The sequence below is a fragment of the Psammomys obesus genome, unplaced genomic scaffold (genome assembly GCF_907164565.1).
Source record: "Psammomys obesus unplaced genomic scaffold, mPsaObe1.curated_primary_1811, whole genome shotgun sequence".
NCBI lineage: Eukaryota > Metazoa > Chordata > Mammalia > Rodentia > Muridae > Psammomys > Psammomys obesus.
The window spans coordinates 9,958,920-9,980,677 of record NW_026596149.1 but is presented as its reverse complement, the minus strand read 5'-3'; the positions used below and the strand labels follow the sequence as shown (position 1 = coordinate 9,980,677).

The 21,758-nt window shown below is 43.0% G+C and overlaps 1 protein-coding gene across 1 annotated transcript in view; it reads right to left on the bottom strand.

Annotated features, from left to right (window-relative positions):
• The window catches only part of Frmd4a (FERM domain containing 4A), a 434,715-nt gene that overhangs the window by 401,637 nt on the left and 11,320 nt on the right, over window positions 1–21,758 (bottom strand). The gene's annotated exons all lie outside the window — the stretch shown is intronic.

Sequence of the window (21,758 nt, the reverse complement as noted above, 5' to 3'; positions counted from 1 at the left end):
AAGGCACACCAGGGCTCCGAGCTTGCAGGCTAGGGAGGAGGAAGGGAGAACAGTAGCTAATAAAACACTATTGCCACAAGCAAGACTGTGATAAGCAGGACAAACTGTGTCCAACACAGTGCCACAAAGGCAGAGATGAGTCTCCACTCACTTTAAATTATGGAACCGAGGGGTGTGGAATGGTCCATGAAAGGCTTGTGCTGTATTTTCTATCCCAGTCACAGGAACCTCCATCCACCTACACAAGTATCCAAACTAGAAAGCTAGATCTCCTTGAGACAATTGTCTACCTCGTTCTGCATATCATACCCAGCCTTCCTAGGCCTGTTTGCCTTTTCCTACTTTCTTAGGAGTCTGTACACATCATCCATCCACTCTATCTGTGTCTTCACTACACATTGGGAGGATGGAAGGAGCTTTTCTTTTCCTGTGGGCTCTGGCGTTAACCCTCCCTGGCTCTGGACAGACTTCCACATTTCCAGTCTGTTGACATCATGCACTTTCTTTGCCATTCACGCAGATGTTTGTGCAGTATACACGTATACAATCACACAGTTAGGGCTTGTGACAACAAAAAGATAACTTTCTAAGCTCTTCCCAGTCCTGGACAGTAAGGGAAAGGTCTTCTTTGCTCTGGGGAAGCTATATGGAAAGGGGAAGTTTTAGAGGGCCGCCATGCAGATGTGTCCAATTTTTTGACATTGCAACCTAATGCTGCCATCTACAAAGTCTGGGCATCAGCACTGTGCAACCAAGTTACAAAAACAAACAAACAAACAAACAAACAAAAACCCCAAAACTGCAACCACAAAAAATACAGTTTCAAGCAAGTTTGTGATTTTGTGTTCTGCCACATACATAAAAACTTCTTGGTGCACTTGTGATCTGTACGTCACAAATGCACACCTGGCTAAGTCTGAGGAGGATCCTGGAACCGAGCACCCAGACTTATGTCCTGGCTGTGGGCCTTAGCTTCTCTTAGTACTCCTCTTTTGATCACATCACCATCATTGTCATCATCTCTGCTGTCACAAATGACATGTCTATTTGCACATCTGGAAACTGAGATGATGAGAGTGGCTGTCTCTGCCTCCATCACCTTTTAGCCTTTCCAGTTGGAACCTTCTTCTCCTGCCCTTGTCATATTCTGATAGCACCGCTCATTGTTACTTCAACTTTCCTGTTTTTCTCTCCACATCTCTATCCAAGACATCGCCCCCTGAAGAATAATATCGTGTTCCTGTGATTGAAATCAAACCCGACCTCCAAAAACCATCTCAAATTCTTTCTCTAAAAGGTTTTCTTCATGGCTGGAGGAATGGCTCAGCAGCTAAAAGCACTTATTGCTTTCGCAGAAGACCATGATTCAATTCTTAGCACATACTTGGGTAGCTCACAATCCCATGTAGCTCCAGATTTAGGGGCTCCAACACCCTCTTCTTGCCTCCAGAGGTACCTGCACACCTGTGGTGCACATAAGCTCATCCAGGCGCACACATAAATAAGTGATGATTTAAAAGCTTTCTTCAACTAACACTCAACTGTTGTACTTTGGGCATTTTTTATATCACATCTAATACTTTGTAATTTTCTGTTATGAATGGTTATAGATACAGCCATGGCTTCTCTTTTCCATTTTCAAGAGACCTTGTTGAGAGCAAGCCTCATTTGCCATCATACTCCAAGAGTCCAGAGTTCTCAAATCTGATGGAAATTTTGGTATGTTTCTCTTGTGATAAGAAAATAAATTTTCTTGCTTGCACATGTCTTTACACAACACATTGTTGCCAAGCAAAAATACAATAGAAGGTTTTCAGTGTTTGAGCACAGTGGGCCATGCACTATTTCAGATGTGTCTGCTAGTTGAACAAAGAGAGAAAACACACGATTACTGCTTTGTATGCATAATAAGTACTCCCATTTTGATCACATCACCATCATTGTCATCATCTCTGCCGTCACAAATGACATGTCTACAGTCCTCCTTTAACCTCACCCTCACGTTACTCTGTGTTCTTCTCATTCCCCATCACTGGGTCATGGGATCAGATAAGATAAAGACCTTGAAGAATTGTTGAGGGCCTGGATAGGTCAACTAGTCTTGCAGAGATCTAATGCTGTGGGATGTGTTTTGTTTTCTGCTTGAGAAATGGCCTCCTGAGAAGTGTGTCCAGTCACAGTTAGGGTGCTTCCCCACCAAGGCTTCCCTCTCATGGCTTCTCTGAACCCAGGACTTATGTAAAAAGGATTCAGCCCAGTGGATCATCCCCAGGGCCTTTCGTTTCACTCTTCCCCACCATTGTGAACTGTAGAGAATTGGTTCATTGCTGTGAATCTAGTTAACAACATAAACCAAAGCAAGGAGGCATTGTTTTTCCTTTAATCACTTGATTTAAATCAGTAAAACAAAATAGAACAAAACAGCCCTATGAAAGCCTCAGGAGACACTTACTGATTTAAAATGACTAATAATTTATATCAAGAGCATTATTATTATTATACAAACTGTAGAATGCAGCTTACACTTGATTGTTTTAAAACTGGGACAACACCAGAGGAGAATTAGCTCCCAGGGCAGAAATTTGACTTTAGACAATGCCCTACAAGGAAAAAAAATCCTTTGTGGCCTATGTGCTGGGCAGGAGGTGTTCCCTGAAATCAAGCACTAGACAGATGACTGTCTACTGGGAGTAAGTGCCGTTCTGATACCTCTGCCAGTGTGCTCTCGCATGTCCTGCTGGAGTCGTTGGCTCTGTGTCCTATGGCTGGGTGAACACGTTTCCGATTTTTTTTTCCTCTCTTTTCAGTGCTCCTGGAAAACTGGTCCAAAGTATAAAAGAGGAAGTATGACCTCTGGATATTAGTAGCTTTCATTAACACTCGACAGAAAGAAGCCAGCCTTTGATATCTGAAGTTGGCAAACCCCCTTGCCCACATGCTGCCAAAATTTCCATCTTGTGGGCACCTGGCAGCTGGCTTCTCGTGGCTGAAGCTGTGTGGAAACATGCTTTCAGCCCTTTCCACAGAACAGCCTATCCCTCGGTCTTTTGCTGTGGCCCAAGGTTTGCCTTTGCCCACAACCTCCCCGCACTCTCAGGCTCTGGTCATACTGCTGGATTCTGTTGTCTACCCACCTGGTTCCTGGCTTCCCCTCTCTACAGTCCATTTGTCCCATCCCTGAAACCCTGGGCATGCACACAGGTAGAGGGAATACCCTTGCTTTGTTGTGACTGATATTTCTTTTTTCTCTACTGCCTGCCCCAGAAATGTTCCATTCTTATCTTTCCTATAGCTGATGGTCATTTGTCCTACAACATACTGGAGGTTTTTTTTTTTCTCTAAGACTATTGTTCCATTCCATTCCATTCTTTATGGTTTATGGTTTGAACTGAGGCTTAAACGTAGGGTCTTGCACATGCTAGGCAAGTGCGCTATACTGAGCTATACCTTTAGCCCTCTTTTCACTTTTGATCTTGAGACAGCGACTCACTAAATTACCCAGGATGACCTTGAACTCATTCTGCAGCCCAGACAGGCTTTGCACTTGTGATCCTCCTGCCTCAACCTCTGCAGTAGCTGAGATTCCAGGCTGGCATTCCTAGGACTGTTACTCTTTCTTCTTTAGAGTTTCTTTGACTCTGAAATGTTAGTCAGAGGTTCCTGTTTTGAATTCTTGGTATACAGCTGGTGTCATGATCTGAATGGTCCAGGAGGCTTTTAGGAGTGGAGCTTAGGTAGAGAATGTCCATCATGTGTCTAGGTCTTTTGCTTTGGCTGCTTCCTGCGGCTACTTTTCTGTCCCTTGTCTGTGGTGAGCAGCGGTCCTCTCCGTATATTTCTGTAAGTATGGCATCCGGCTTAAGTGCAGATAGCTTACCTGTCATTGGGTGAACCTTTGGCAACTAGTGAGTGGAGAGAAATCTTCCCTGATCTAAGGAGGGGCTACCAGGTAGTTTGATCACAGCACTATGAAAGTAGCGAAGTGGAGGTTAGAATAGCTAACTATGCATACAGCCTGGATAACCAACCACTAAGCCTTGCCACCCATTGAAATACATACATGCACAGATATGTGTACACTATTGGCTTTGAAAACTGTTAAACTGGGAATCAATTTTCCAACATGAGATCCCATCTTTCTAAGTTAGAATGCAATCTTCAGTCTGCTTTTGATGCGGAAGATAAAATCAAAACACCACTGGTTTGTACACCTGGCTCTGTGGAGGGGGAGGGTAGAGTCTTTTCTTTCAGAAAGAGCCACAGCAGGGAGTGGTCATCCCTTGTGAGTTTTCTACATTCTTCTACATTTCGTCCTGATATGCCTTAAACTCCTAACTGCAGCATGTCTTATCCATCCCAAACACAAAATCCCCAACTTAAACATTTGCTAGAACAAAGAAAATGATTAATTATAGAGTTCACAAATCTTTCTCTAACCATCACATTTAAAACACCAAGATGAGCAATAACAAAGAAAGATGGGAGCTAAGGGCAATCTTAAACCTTTGCTAGGAGAGGCCACCAGATTAGAAGGAAGGAAACAACAGTGGGACAGGGAACCTTCTGAGGGCTTTTGCCAGTTCACTCAAACCTCTGCCCAACTGCTCTGCCATCTCCTCTAAGTTGGCTCAATACTCAGCCATAATGGTGAAATCCACTTAAGTAGACTTTGTGACGTAGATCCAAATACTGCACAAGCAGCCTCACTTAGGTTTGTGATTGTCCTTAGGTTTGCTGGCTCCATCTTTCCTAGCAGACCCATCTGTCAGTCTACTTTGAGAAATTCAGGCTGGAAGGAATGCTCACTTCAACATCTTTGATCAGGAGATGGAAGGGAATATGGCACTGAACTGCTGGCTACGCAGAGCCCATTTCTGTAGTCCACTGACCCAAGACACCCACCCTTCCTTCCCTGCAGGGCTTCTAAGAAGCTGCCCTTGTTGGGAACTGGGTTGCTGAAATCACACACCTCTGGCTTCTTTTTTTAACCATAATAAGCTCTTAGCTCCTGCTTCAACCCCCTCCCTTCCCTTCCATAGCCTGGACTGAAGACCTCTGCTTGATTGTCGGTTACCCTCTTGTCTATAGTCACACAGGCAATTTCCCAGACCAGTGGGGCGCAAAACTCAAACATGCAATCAATGTGGGAGCTCCCTGAGTATCTTATAATCCTTTCCATGTTGTTCACCAAGCAGACTGGGAAATGCTGAAAGAAAGGGAGGGCAGAGCAAGCACCCTGGGAGTAGGAGATAGGGATGAATGGGAGGCTGGTCTCAGCTCTTTATTTATTTATTTTTGTATTGTTATCATCTATTACAATTTATTCAATTTGTATCCCAGCTGTGTCCCCCTCCCTCGTCTCCTCCCAATCCTACCCTCCCTCTCCCTTCTCCCCCTATGCCTCTCCCCTAGTTTACTGATAGGTGAGGTCTTCCTCCCCTTCTATTTGACCCTAGTTTATCAGGTCTCATCAGGACTGGTTGCATTGTCTTCTTCTGTGGCCTGGCAAGGCTGCTGCCCCCAGGGGGAGTTCATGCCAGAGAAAGTCCCTGCTTCCCTTATTAGGGAACCTGCTTAGAGACTGAGTCTATGGGCTAAATCTGAGCCTTTCACCTCTTAATACCCCTGAAGAGACTGTTTTTCTTAAAACTAAGTTAATTCGGGGATGTCTTTTACCATGTACACCCTCTTTATTTATTTCTATCCTGTTCTCTCTCTCTCTTTTTTTTTTTTAGAAACAAAAACAGACCAACAACAACAAAAATGTGTTGAAATTCATGGTATTAGAATCCAGACTAGACCCTTGTTCCAGCAGCCTTCACCTCCCTTTCTCTCTCATATCACAGCCACTGGCAAACACTCTACCCAAGCAGCTGTTGAGTCTAGATTTTTCTAACAGATTCCCACATACATGAATTTCTTCCCCAAGTGACCTTACATCAAAGGGCTACTACACGTGCTAACTACCAATGGAAAAGACATATACCTCTCCTTTTCTTGATGCCTGATGAGGAATCACAAACTCCCTGTCTGGGGGCTCTTCAGACGTCTATGAAGAAGCAACTCTCATTTTGCCACATTAGCTTGAACTCTCCTCAGAGTCCCCTCCATGCAGTTGTCTATCTGTCTGCTCATGGCATTGATATCTCTTCTAATAAACTGCTTGTCCAAAAAAATATTCTTCCTCAGTGTCCTACCTGAATCCCAAACCTGACATAGATGGATGGGTAAATGAGTGTATGAGTGGGTGGGTGGATGGATGGATGGAGAGGTGGGTGTGGGAATGGGCATGTAGGTATGTGAGAACGTGAACGAATAGGTGGATGGATGATCAGGGGCAGAAAGAAAAGGAGATATGGATTGGTATATAGTCTTAGTGGGGAGGAGAAAAGTATAAAACACCACTCTCTGGAAGTTAACAAAGGAGGCAAAATAAAAAAAAAAAAAAAAAAAAAGAATCATTGAAGAACACTCAATTGAGGTTTAAAAACCAATGAGCATTGTCACAAGAATCTTCTCATACATAGCCCACTCCAAAAATACAAGGGGGGGGGGGGTCAAGGAGTGGTAGAGAGATGGCTTAGCAGTTAGGAGAGTTGAGTGCTCTTCCAGCAGACCTGGGTTCTATTCCCAGCACCATATGGCAACTAACAAGAGTCTATAACTTTAGTTCCAAAGGATCCAATACTTTCTTACAGCCTCCGCAGAGGGCTGTGGTACACAGACATATTGGTAAAACTCTGACACACATAGAAGTAAATATCCTTCAAAAAAGGGGGAACCAAAGAGATTTTAAGGGACCAATTTAAAACTTAAGATTCCATGTTTCATAGAAAAAATATTCACTTTCCATAAATTTTTTGTAAAGAAACTATTTTTAAAATAAGAAAATAAACACTCTGTCTTTATGTACATTAGAAATTCACATTTCTGATACATTTCAGTCTCTTTGAGCTGTGTCAGATAACAGAGATGAACTGTAGACGCTGCCTCCCTCTCACCAAGGCTGGCCCTGAACCTCTCACTGCTGTCTCCTCCGCTTTCCTAACATCCTTTACTAATCTTTGGGAAACTGTATGTTTTAAATGCTCATAATTAATTAGAACGTGTGTGTGAGACGGTGTGGTAAAGTCTTGTATGGCTACCAAGATTAAATGTATTTTGTCTCCCTCCCCAACAGATAACTTTCAGGACAGATATTATTCACATGTCTCCCTTCAATGACTGTCACCTACTGGTTATTCCAACTCAACAGGGGAAGGCACTAAGTGAGGTCGGCAAGATCTGCTACTCTGACCTCCCTCAGCTACCACACAAGGATGCAGTTTCCTAAAGACACGTTTTTGGCTTTGTTTCCCATCAGCTGCAATGGGATAAGTGTATCTGGCCTTTACCCATTACAAATAATTTTCTATGCTGAGATAACTTCCCTATTCTCTGTGGAAGAAGCACTCCAGTTCTGAGACAAGATACATAGTCTACATGTGGGCACATGAGCTATTTGAGCTGGGCTTTTGATTTCACCATGAAATATATGTGTTTTGAAGTCATGAAGGGAGGCAAAAAATGTGTTGCATTTCACCGAACAGAGGCTTTGAGTTTATTTCCTCTCTTTCTTCCTTTCTGTCTGAGACTTCTATATTGTGAATTTTGCTTTGTGATTTGAAAACTATCTGCACATACTAATTTCAGCATCAAAATCTGTTTGCTTAGTATCAGTCTTAAAGTGATTGAAGTTGGGTAGAGAGGCATGATAAAAGTTCCCACTACGCAGTCCAGGAAAGTCTATTCTCATAAAAGAAGACCCTCCACTGATGCTCCCCTCCACAGCTTCTCCCTGTGTGGGAATCTCTTCCATTCCTAGCCTCGATTCCTAGCTCTCTTCAGTAGACATCAATTGTGTATGTATAAGGGTGCCTGTTTCTTCCCTTCTTGATTCTCTTTCTATGTGAACACATGTTGCTCATTCTTGCTCTCTCTCTCTCTCTCCCTCTTTTTCTCTCTCAATTTCATGAGACTGGCTTGTTTTAAGCCCTAAGTGTCTTTTTCTCTAGGAAGCATTTTGGAGCTGGCCATGCCAGAATACTTTGAACAGAGATAAACAACCTTGTATGCTCTTGTGATCTTTAAGACAAGAGGCCATTGTGGGGTATAGACATACCTCTAAGGTAAAGTGTTTGCCAAGCAAGCTCCAATTTACATATAGCAACAAAACAAACAAACAAAAAAACTGTTAAGTGTGATGGTGCTCATCAGTAATCCCAGCACTGGGCAGGCAGAGACAAGTGGGCCCCTGGGGCTTGCTGGTCAGCCAGCCTAGTTGGTGACCTTCATGTTAGTGAAAAGACCTTGTCTTAGAAAAAAAAAAAAAGGTGGACAGTGTCCTGTGGAATGGCAGTTAAGGTTGACTTGGGGCTTCCACACACAGATGCCTAAGCATGTACCCTCCACAAGAGCGTACACACACACACACACACACACACACGGGGGGGGGAATAAGAAAAAAGAGAGAAGAAAGAAGAAAGCAGTCAATTGTTCGATATAAAGACCACCTCAGCAACCTAGTACGTAAACCTAAAGCCCAAAGATCTAGACTAGATAGAAATGGAAACTGAGTTGCTGTTTTAATGTACTCACCAACATTAAAGATGGTCACTATTCTGAGAGGTGAGTATTTTTGGCTTTTTGTCTGTTAACATTTTTGTTATTACTTTGTGGTATTATTATTGCATATAAAGAACAGGAACAGAAAGACAGAAACAAAGTCAAAGGAAATTTAAAATTTGGTAGTCAAAGGCTAGGTCTGACTGCAGACCTAGGTCAGAGCTGTGCTTGCCATGACATAAGCTACATCATTCCATTTCTTAAATGGGTCATACTGAAAACGGCTGAAATTGTAGACTTAGCAATTTTGTTTGTTTGTTTTTTGTTTTCTCAGTTAATCATAGAACTTAAAAAAAATTCTCAAACAGTGTTTCTTACAAGAGATTATTACTCTTAGCTTCTAGGCCAGTAGTACTGATCCAGTTCTTCTAGAACATCCTGAAATATTAATTTCTTTGATTTTCCTTTGCTTTGACCTCTCATGTGTGTTAATGTTGCACCAAACAATTTAGAAATAATATCACTGAAGAGTGCTTCAGACCAATGAATTGTTTTCTTTATTATTTGTGCTAAATTGTATGACTGCATATTTATCTAAATGCAAGGCTCAGAATGCATAGCCAGTAGGAGGGAAACCTATTTTAACCAAAGATGAGGCCTCTACCATCCATCAGGGAGTATTATGTTTATTGTGTGGTACTCACTACAAGCTATTAAGATGAATGTCATCAGCATCCTTAACATCGGCAAAGATCATCGAATTTTGCCCTTTAACCTTAGTATGTATATGAAACTAAGCATCAGCCTTTCTCCGTGCGACTCTCTTCCTTTCTCTTCTTGGTACTACTATGAGTTATCCTGAGTTGATGTTCTTAGTCTTTCTTAGACCTGTCTGTCTATGTTCTGCTTTCCCTCTCTGTGTCCATACAAGGAAAAACCAACTGTTGCATCATCATCCTTAACCTTTTCATACCTGTCTTTGAAAGAAGAAACAAAGATAGGATGATGCTGTTGCTCCACTCAACCACTGTTTTGTTGTTGTTGCTGCTGCTGTTGTTTGTTTGTTTTTTTTAATAAAATCAAGACTGAACTTCTAAAGGAACAAGACACTTGTCATCACACTTCTCATATAAAAGAGGGGCCCAGGAGTGCTGAGGTCTGGCCATAAGCCTGGTTAGTGGCCAGCCCTTGCCACTGCATGGCAGGGACTCAGCCTGTCGGGAGAGGCAATGCCATGCTGTCTGAGCAGCTATGTTTGGAGTGAGAGGACAAATCCTGAGGCAAAGGCTCATGCCAAGGAGAAGGAAGATTCAAGGTGTGCCAGGGGGTGGACATTAGAGAAGATCTCTGGGATTAAGAGATGATGGTGATTTTAATGGCTGCCTATGGCCTTGAAAATGGGTAAGGAAAATTGCTTGAAAAGTCTCTACCAACAAGACATAAAAGAAGATAGAAAAGTGTATTGAGTAGTCTGTATGTGCCCAAACTGTATGCTTAGTTTGGGTGTGGAATCTAAGTTCTATAGCAACAAAGAAGGAGGAGGAGGAAGAGGAGGAAAAAGAGAAAAAGGAGAAGGAGAAAGTAAAGGAAGAGGAAGCAGAGTTAGCAGCAGCAGCTACTTATCATTAGTTCATAATAAAATGAAGCAGAAGCATTGACAACCTCTGTACCATTAACTCCTCTGCTCAGCCTGCTCCTGCTGCTCCCTGTTCATTAGGGACTGTCTCACCCTAAGAGACACCCTTGAAGCATGCCAAACATTTTCACCCCACTCTGCCCTTTGGCCCCAAACACCCTTCCTCATACCTCTGCCCAATCTGTCCACTTGTGAGAGGCTATTTTCCCCTGAATAATGCCTCACATGCCAGGTTACTTGTCCCAGGAAGCCTGCTTTGGTGACCACCAAGACCTTCTCCTCTCTATTACCCACAGGCGACTGTAACTTCAGGTCACTATAATGGCTCCTTCCTCTTCAGAATTTTATAACAATTGCTTCCACTTTCTTTTCTACAATGTTTTTCACCATGTTGTCAGTGAAGTTTAGAGAGTGATGGGATAGGAGAAGGAGAGGAAAAGGAGAGGGAGAGGGGGAGGAAGAAATTCATATTTACTACCAGTTAGTTATATCTTTGGGTTCTGCAATAAACACTGAATTCAATAAAGGTTGATTGACCAAATAAAATCTCATTTCTCTTTAAATATCACAAAACATTTATTTGCTCTAATACACTACATTGAAATAAAGAAAGGTCCATAAAAAAGCCTGGAGTGATTGGCGTTTATTAAGATCAATACTCTGTGATAAAGGCTGTATTACAGATGGAAGCATTACAAGGAAAGAAAACACTTTGTTTTAAAGCAAAACTGCTGCAAACAGGAAAGATTTCTTTTTAACTGCAATTTTCCAGTCTTCTTTTCTTGAATCCCTTGAGTGTGCTTCCTCTCGGTCTGCTGAAATGGTCATTCAAGACACGCGCATCATTTATGTACATGGGCTGATGATCGTCTTTAAACTGTTGAGCACAGGTTTTCTAAGCAGAGCGAGCTGTTCTGCTGTTCATGGAAACTGTCAAATGATTCAAATAAAAGTCTGACTGAGTTAATGCGGACCCTCCAGAAGGTACAATCTCATGGTGACTGCCTCTTAGAGTGTAAATACTGTCATAACTCCATCAAACACCTAATGGAATCAAGAGAGACCAAAGCACCAAGCTATGTGTCCTTATCTGGAAATCTGTCCTAGGATGTGGGTTTGAAGGATTTGCATATAATACACATGCCAAAATCAATGCTTAGGGCTTTCTAAGCATCCAGGATATTGTGACTTGGAAGGGATCTTAAGAATGTTAATCTAAAGTCTTCATTTACCAACAAGGCGGCCTGAATACAGGTAGCCAAAGATAAGCACTCATATCCAGGCAGTATTTTTATAGTCACTAGGCCTCCTAAAAATATATAGACCTCTATTTTTCCCTACAGTTGGCTGCCTGGGCCTTTTTTTTGTGCAATCAAATGGAGCCCAGGATGGATAAGCAAAACAAAATACTACATGCATATGACACAATACTATTCACCCTTGACGTGGAAGGGGATTCTCTGCATACGCTACCAAGTGAATAAGTCTTGAGGACAGGATACCAAGTTCAATAAGCCATTCACAAAAGGATACACACCAAGTACTGTGTGATTCCACTTATGGGAGGTACCTGGTACCTCTCACAGAGGTAGAAAGGCAAAGGCCGCTGCCCAGGGAAAGGCGGAAGACAGACTCGCCACTGGAACTTGTTCAATGAGTACAAAGCTTTGAGTTGTGCCGAGCAGATGGATGATGGTGCCAGTGACACCTGGTGCAACCATTTTTAATGCCACCGAATCACACACTTACAACGATTACGATCAGAAATTGTAGGCTAACTGGTTTTCCCTCAATTAAAATAAAAATAATTAAAGGAAGCACGAGCGTGGATGTGACCATTAATCTTGACTGTCAAGTTGACTGTATTTATAATCACCTGGGAGATAAATTTCTGGGGCTCTTTGCAGAGAGATTCAGTTGAAATGGAAAGACCTGCTGTGGGTGTGGGCTGGGCCCAATACTACATACAAAGGTACAAAACAGACAGTAAGGGGAGCACCAGCGTTCATCCACCCCTTCTTTCTAGCTGTGGACACAATGTGATGAGCTGCCTTATATCCCTGCTACCGTGCCTTCTTCACCATGACTGACTGTTGTCTCAAACTGGGAGACAAAACAAAGTCTTCCTTCTGAACTACTTTTGGCAGGGGTTTTGTCACTAAGACAATATGACCATCTTCATGACACGGGGCAAAGGGGTGGAACCTTGGAAGAACTGGATAAAATGCTCAGTTAGGCAGATTCGAAAGAGGAGAGCAATGTAGGGGAAGGGTAACCCTGCCCCTGCCCCTGCCCCTGAGGGCAGTCAGTGTCCCCCAGTTTCCTCATCACAGACTAGCTGATAGCCAAAAACCCCATCCTTAGAATTTCAACTTTCTGACACGGAGTTGTATTAAATTGCAAATCATAGAGCTGGTTTAGTGGTTAAGAGTACTGGCTGCCCTTCCAGAGACTCCAGGTTCCATTCCAGCCACCCACGTGCTGGGTTATAAGTCCAGTCTCGGGGCATCCAACACCATCTTTGGGCCGCTCCAGACACTGCACGCAGATGGTACAAGGACATCTATGCAGGCAAAACACCAATGCACAAAGAAATTGATTTTAATTAATTAATTAATTAATTAATTAATTAGTTGGAGCTACAGCAAAACCCCACCAGTCACTGGTCATTGGATGCCTCCTCTTGGAATTGACTCTGAGAGGAAGGAGAGAAGAGAAGGGAGGAGGATGAAGGTGAAATCAAAAGTCCATCTACCCCAAAGATCATCCTTCCTAATTCCCTTCCTCCTGGGTTTCTGCTGCAATCTGTATTATGGTCATGTGAGTCTCTTTGCTCTGAGTCATATATAGTTTTCAGTCTACAAATTAAAAATTACTAACCCCCAGTGGGTCTCTCCTCTAGATAGCAGCACTGCCAATGCGTGTTTGTACTCCAGTACTGAAGGACTGAGCCCAGGGCTTTGTGCACATCAGTCAAGTACTCTACCAAGTACTTAGTTATCGAATGATAACTGAGCTACATACCAGCCTTTAATGTATGTATATTTATAGCCCTTTCATAACTAATACCTGTGGCATTCTCCATGTTTAAATATTTCCTCACAACAGTTTATACCATCCAAAAGGGGACTCTCATGCCAGGGTACACTGTAGAAGATTTTTTCTCATTTGTAGGATGCCATCTTTGGGCCTTCAAGAGATGGAGTAGCTTTCCCAAGCTGGAGTACAATGAGAGTTTAAGGAAAAAAAAATTGATTGTTTCATATGAAACTCGGCTCTGGAACAGGCAGTGAGCAATAGCAGAGGGGCAGCAGAACTGCAGTAAAGTCTAAATGGGTCAAGAGAGAGACCAGAGACTGAAGTGACCAGATTTAGGCCAAGATAAAAAAATGGACTCAGGGGCCCTGCGGAGACTGATGCTTTCCAACCAAGGACCATGCATAGAGAGGACCCAGGCCCCCTACTCAGATGTATCCAACAGGCATCTCAGTCCCCATGTAGGTCCTCTAGTAAGGGGATGAGGGGCGGTCTCTGACATGAACTCTGTTGCCTGCTCTTTTATCACTCTCCCCGGGGAAGGGGGCCTAGCCAGGCCACAGAGAAAAAAGAGGATGCAGGCAGTCTTGGTAGTCGGTTGGTAAGGGAGGAGGGCTCCCGTCTTCTGCGAACCAGGGGACTGGGATATGAGAAGAGGGAGGGAGGGTGGGGCAAGAAGAAGAAGAGGGAGGGGACACAATTGGGATGTAAAATGAATAAGTTAATGAATCAATCAATCAATCAATCAATAAGAAAATGGTCTCTGTGAACTAAGAGATCCTTTGGAACCAACTTCATTGCTCTTCCTATGGTATTGACTATTGGTTGATTAGCAGAACAAAGGAATGGATGAATGAAGGTCACTTCAAAGCTCACTTCTGGCTGACTTGGGGAAAAGTTGTCATGGGCATATATAAAATATAGAGAAACAGGAAGACAAAGCATATACACAAGCATAGAAGGGCAGAGAGAAGAAATATCAACGGCACCCACAAGGAAGGTGATAGCCACATAGTAGAATTGCTAACTAAGCAAGAAAGCCACCAGGAAGGAGAATCCATACCCATCCCATTGCTGGCTTAAAGTAATGTAGAAAGAGTCCTTTATTAACCTTCCTCACATCAAACCTCCCATTCTCTGCTCTGCATTAACATAGCACATGCTAACTGTCACTCGTGGATGTAAGAGCTGAGTTCTATTTGTAAATTGTTTGAACACTCTGTGTCTCAGATCTGCTTTTGAGTACTGGTCCTTAAGAGGGTCATGGACAGTGACCAATGAGACCATATGGCCAGAGGATGGCCCAGGAAGGATGAACAATAACAGCACCCCTACTTCTATATTCCAAGCCAGGCTCAACAGCGTACACAAGAACCTTTTTGGTTTTATCTAGGATCATATTTTGAACCCCTGGCTGATCTTGAACTCTTAACATGGCCCAGGCTAGCCTTGAGCTCATGATCTTCTTGCCTCAGCCTCCCAAGTACTAGGATTGCAGGTGTGAGTTACCTGGCCCAACTACACATAGAAAATTATGTCAAGGCTATTTGGCAGGTATTAATAGTTTGGTAGTTATCTCACAAAATTATATTTACTATCACAGTTGAGAAGACTTGGGCACAGAGGGATTAAATAACATCTCTGGGGTCATAAGACAATAATTGGCTCAACTTTAATTTGAACCTGAGCTTCTTAGACACAGGAAACATGTTTTAAATACGTCATTGGCTGAGGGGTAAAAACTGACCCCAAAAGTTGGGAGTATATTCATCTTATTCAGATACAAAGGCACAGGGCATCTATCGCAGGGTAGATGGAACTTCCTGTTAATGAGTGAGGTTATGTTTTATTAATAGACTAATAAAGTAGACTTAGTATACCACAGGCTCTTGAAGGTAAATTTGTGATGATATTTAGAATATTTTCTTAACAACCCAACTCAGAAATAAAAGAGCTATCTCAAAAGGCTCAGTGTTTCTGGAGCTTGCTTAGCTCCGTGACCTTGGGTAAATAATTGAACATCTCTGTCCCTTGATGTTCTCATTTCTGTGATGGGTACCCAGCTAATAGAGTCACTAATATAGGAAACACATGTGTCCCGAAAGTTGCAGCCAGAATGGAATATGATTGGAGATGGGAGGCCACAGTACAATATGTCAGCTCACAACAGGATGCTTAGTAAAACAACAACACCTAGATTATGTGATGCCTCTCTCTCCCTCTGAGTGTGTGTGTGTGCATACACATTTGTGTGTACATATAGGTTAGAGGATGATGTCAAGTGTTTTCCTCTATTACTTCTCCACCTTAACTTTTGAGACAGGGTCAGTCACTCAACCTAGAGTTCACTGAAGAGGTAAAATTAACTAGCCAGTGGGCCTCCAGGGATCTTCCTGTCTCTGCCTCCCCAGTACTGGGGTAACAGGATAGAGCTCCATGGCCTATTTTTACATGGGTGTTTGGGATTGAACCAGGGTCTTCATGTTTGTGCAGCGATAGCTTTCATATCAACTTTCTGCAAAGTTTGCAGCTGTTGACCTTCTCGTGATCTCCTTCTGACCCTCCCCTAATTCCTCATTCCTGACCATGATTAATAGCAAGGTCAATGATGCATTTCAGACTCTTGGAAATCCAGCAAAGCATATGACCAGAGCTGCCTGAAACTTACAAATTCCAGAATTTGTGTTTACATTAATAATCTGACACAGTTCTGGCCTTTACATAGAGCAGTTTTCAGTTACGGTCAAGCTTTTCCCCAAGAACAGGTATTGCCCTTGGTGACAGACACATTCACATCTTCATCTTAAAAACCTTTGTCCTGCCCAAGCTACATAGCACATGCCAGACATGTGAGTTGGGAAAACAAACAAACAAACAAACAAACAAATGCAGATCTGTACATAATCACTACAGGCAAATGGCAGAGTAATAACCAAATGTAATGCTTAATTACAGCAAATATGTAAGCATCTATTTGCTTCATTTCCTGTTCCCAATTGCAATATTCCATTTTGCTTTAACAAGCATAACTATGCATGTTTTTTTATTGTAGTTACTTGAACTACTTTTAGAGCAAAATGTATTAATGAGAAATAAACAAAGGTTAGGGTCAGTGGGGTGATTTGAAAGATGACCTGATTTTGTAGATTTTGGAAACCAAGGGTGTGTTGTCTTCTAGAACTGCCAACCAATATCTGGAGAATAATATATGAGTCAAACTGAGCAAGATGCAGAAGGTCCGATATGGGCTAGACAGTGCAAAGCTATGCCAGATGGGTGATAATTTTGTTCTTAAGACTAGCAGCATTGCATGCTGGAAGCAAAATGCAGCAGGAGACCAGGCATCCATAGAGTCTGTGGGCTCTAGGCCCACAAATGTCTCAGTGGAAACCCTGACTCTTTCATTCTCTATGTGGTTAGAGATGTTTCTGTGCCTTCATTTCCTTGTCTTTAATGAATGATGGTTGGCATATTTCCTACCATAACGTGTCTGAAGATAATGTAGTTTCATTAAATCTCAGTTCTATTGTTATGAATAGACATCATGACCAAGGCAACTCTTATAATAAGCAGCATTTAACTGGAGCTTGCTTACTGTTTCAGAGGCTTAGTCCATTATGATCCCAGTGAGTAGAATGGTAGCATACAGGCTGGAGCAGTAGCTAAGGGCTAAATCCTGATCAGTAGGCAAAGTGGTAGAAAGAGAGCCTAGGCCTGGCATGGGCTTATGAAACCCTGAAGCCTGCCTCCTCTAACAAGGCCATAACTACTCCAGCAAGGCCACACCTCCTAATCCTTCTAGTCCTTTCAAATAGCACCTTTCTTGTGACTAAGCATTCAAATATATGAGCCTGTGGGGACCATTCTTATTCAATCTACCACACAGTGATACCTTACATCCTTGCTCAGAGCAACACACTCATGCTGCTGCTGTTACACCTCAGCTGAGAGGGATTCTCAGTGTAGATGCGCATTGGGACATTGACACTGAGCTACCCAGAAAGTGTCAAAGAAAATTCAGTCCCACCAAATATTTGATGGGTGCTTGAACTTTCTTACCACTTCAGGGTCTGCAACAGGGGGTCAGACATTAGAACAGAGAAAATAGAATGTTTACATTGTCACTCCGTATACAGGCTCAGTGGGCACTCAGATTTCCTATGGCATAACCATGTAACTGTGTTTATTTCTTTTGTGGGAGTTATGATTTAACCTGTTATCGGGGTCAACTAAAGTAGGATCACTGTGCTCTCAGGCAGGACCTTCCTATGTCAAGAGTACACCGATAGGAAAGACACTGTCGAAAGGATTCAGAATTAAGAGAAAAACATTAATATCACCAGCACCAGCACCAGCACCGCTACCACCTTGCAGTGTTGGGGACAAATCCCAGCACCTTACACCTGCTATGCAAACACTCATTAGGCTGTATCTAGCCCTTCTTCATTAATTTTCAAAGAAACAAAGAAAATCCCTCCCCCATTATTATAAAGACTTCTTGATCCAGAAACATATAGCTTTAAAACCCAGGGCAAGAGCTTACTGTGTTACTGAAATTTGTACATTATTAGATGAGTCCCGAGATTTTACTTCCTCCATACATCCCAGGACACATAAGGTGGCTCTACACTTGTAATCACAAATGTGTTGCAATGTATGATTATATACACACCGCTGAAAACAAACCTTATTTATACACCAGAGCAGAGAATCGACAAATCCTCATCAGGGTGTTTCCAGGAACTCACAATCACCATGATGAAACAAAAGCCACATTCTATGTGTTTATTTGCAGTGCTGGGGATTGAGCCTTGTATCTGCCAGGTAAGTGCTACACTGCTAAACCACACTAATACACTAAATGCTTCGAAATTTATTAAGCTTTACCCATTCACAGTCCAAGTGTACACTTTGAAGGACTTTTGCTTGAACCAAACACTCATGTCATGGAAGCACATGGCTTTTGATAAAAATAAATAAATTACAAATCCATCAAGACACTGATATCTCCTGTAATATACCAAGTATTGTGTTTGTACATTAGTTATATTTGAAGTAAAGAAAGAAATCTCTTAACTCCTCCCTGTGCTGGCTAGCTTTAGCCATTTACTTGATACAACATAGACTCACTTGAGAAGAGAGGAAGAGGGTCTTTTGTGTTGTTTTGTTTGTTTTGAGACAGAGTTTCTCTGTCTTAACTGTCCTGGACTTGCTTTGTAGACCAGGCTGGCCTCAAACTCACAGTTGATCCGCCAGCCTCTGCCTTCCCAGTGCGGAAATTACAGGTGTGCGCCACCGAGCCCAGGGGAAGAGAGTCTTAATGAGGAATTAACTAGTTGATGTTGGTCTGTGTAGGATTGTTTCAATTGATTGGTACAGGGAGACTCAGCCTACGGTGAGCAGTAGCATTCCCTAGGCTAGAACCTGAATTGTGCAAGAATAAAGAAAGAGGAACACAAGAAGGAGAGGGGCAGTCCCTGCCTTGCCTTCCCTGATCCGTGGACTACAATCTGGACCTTTAGGAAAAAACGATCCCTTTCTTGCCCAAGCTGCATTTGTCAGGGTATCTTATCACAAAAATGAAACTAAGCACACACTTCCTTTAGTCCACTGGCATTTTACTTCTCACCTCGGGAAGGAGGCTAGAGGTGCTGTGATGATCACGCTGTACAGAGACAGTTCAAGGAACATGCATCACGTCCCTAAGTGGCACCCCAACTCCACCCAGCTCTCTTCCCTCCCGGCACCAAGTTCACGCTCTCGGTCCCGGGATGAAGACGATGAAATGACCACGCACCACTGTAAAACCAGCTGCAGCCTGTGACCTGCTGAGAGTACGTGGCTTCACCTTCATCCTCAGAGGCAAATTTGTTTGTGCCATGCAGAGATGAAGCTGATGCTTTTGTTTCACTTGTGTGTTGCTTTTTTTGCATATCGATGAGACCAGATTCTGCTAGGTAATTTTCATATGTAGCCAATGTACCCTTTTGTAAGCCCCCACCATGCCTGTCTCAACCTCAATAGCAGTTCCAAAAGATTTTTCTGAAAATAGTGCATGTTCTACATGAATTAAAGACCTAGGGGCTCTGGCAGTGATTTATTTTTCTCTTTCTCCATATACCTTCACTTTCATATTCCTCCCTCCTCCATGTCTCAGGGAGCCCACCGCACTTGATCGCAGGTGGTTTCCTAGGAAACCCACTCACAGCCAAGACCCCCAGACTGCACATTTCCATTTCCTTCCCCACCTCCCCTTCCAATAAGCGCTGGCTAATGAAACACGGTAGAAACGCATCAGCACTTTTAGAAATTACTCCACAAAGGCAGGTTACCAATTCCATCTTCATTCTCGGGAAGACCATGCAATCTGCAGACTCCGGGCTTTTATCTAGAGAAGCCACTGTTGAGAACTGTAGCTGCCAATCTATTGGCAGTGTTGGATTCGTCACATGGCCAGAAATTGTGTAGTCTCCTGGGAGGCCAAGATAGGGCAATTCCCTGACTGCCCAGTTTTTAACTTCCATCTGTAAGTTGTGGCTATTTCTATTTATAGGTGCCTCCTGAGCCTAGGTGGTATTACAATTTGAAACTGAAATGTCCCCTCTGGCCCATGACTTAAATGATTGGGCCTCAGCTACTGGTACATTTTTGAAGTTTGTGGAGGTTTCAGGAGACGGATCCTGGTAGGGGGAAAAGTAGACTGTTGGGGCAGGTCTTGGAAGGTCAAGCTCCCAACCCTGTCCCTGATGAAATCACAGTGTTTCATCAAAGCAATAGTAGCCCTGACTATGACAAAGATTTTCTTTCCTATTTAACATGGCCCCTATGTAAAGTGGGAAAACCAAATTGCCCATTCAGGCAGAGTTAAAGACTAAGATGCACACTAATTAATTTTAAAATGATAAAGAAATGGATATCCTTACACACTTGAGTTTATAGGTTTGACGTTCACATCTGCTCCATAGAGAAGCTAGCTCCTGTGTGGTCCCTTCTGGGTGATGGAGCAGAAGAGGGTAGTGTATACCAAACATGAGCGTAAAGTTCCCACTCTGCACTCATGACAGACATCAATCGGCCTTTCCTATCTATACACACACAAAGCCACCAATCAGAGCTGGTACAGAGCAGAAATAGCATTTGCTTTTCCTGGCACTGGGTAAAGTTTCACCAGGTTGTAGAGTGTGGAATTATGTCTAAGCAATCATTTCCAGTGTGAGATATCAGAGAGAAAAAGACAGTCATCAGACCAGAAAACAGAATCTGAGAGAAGTTGTTATCTGGTGTCTGTTCCCCTCTCCCTGGCTCTTTTTCTCACACGGAAGTGTGACGCCAAGACGGGTTAACTGGCTTTGCCAGAAGGAAGTGCTGAGAGGAGGTTGGTGGGCCGGTGAGAAGGAAGAATCTTTTTCTGCCTCTAACTGCTCCTGCTTGAGCTATCTCTCTACTGGACTTAACTCCAGCCATGCATCCCTGGTTCTGCCTTTAGTAATCTTCCTTTCTGGCTGGAGGCCACAGCTTCCTGCTATCTCTTCATCATCTTCTTCTTGGTGTCTTAGCTCTCCCAGCACTCGGGTAACCTACATTAAAAGATCTGGGTAGGAAATATTTGTCCGGGAAGCAGCTGGACACGATCCCAGAGAGGCTAGGCACAGAGGTTCTTTCTCTGGAATATAAGCTCTTTACAATTTTGAGCACTTTATCAGCTATAATAGAACTATGAGGTGACAGGAAAATAGGTCTCTGTCGAAGAAGTGGTCAAGCAGTATGCCACATAGTTGATGGGTAGATTATCTCTCATGCTCATGATCATCCTTACAGAGCTACAACCGGAAAGGATATGGGCTGGGTTTGGGTCATGAAATCTCTCATGTTTCTTTACATCGTTTTGAGTTTCATACACAGAAAATCAACTCAAGTGACGTCTGGTCAGGTCCTGCTGACTGGGACCACATACAATGCCATGAACAGTAGCAGGTTTGAGTAAAGAAACTGACAGCATATGTTTCAGAAGAGTGGGGTGAATGGAGGTTTGGGGGAAAAGTAATAGAATCCGTGTCATTCCTTTCCTTTTCAGGACACAACAAAAGAAGCGCAATAAACGTGTTGTACATAAACAGAAGGATTGACACTTTCTTTATGTGTTTGCACATGTGTGTAGAGGTGAGGTGCCTACACATGCGGAAGCCAGAAGTTGATGCCAGGCATCTTCCTCTGTCACTCTCCCCCTTAGTCATTTATCTACTATTTAGAGTCATGGTTTCTTCAGTACTCCAGCTGGCTGCACTGTCTGACCACTGATGCGTCTCGTCTGTATCTGCAGTCCCCAGGACTGGGGTTGCAGTTACGTGCTGCTCTGCTCAGCTTTTATGTGGGTCTTGGGAATCTGAGATCCTGCCTGCTGCGGTGATCTCCTCAGCCAACTTTCCTTTCTTTTCTCTTTCTTTCTTTCTTTCTTTCTTTCTTTCTTTCTTTCTTTCTTTCT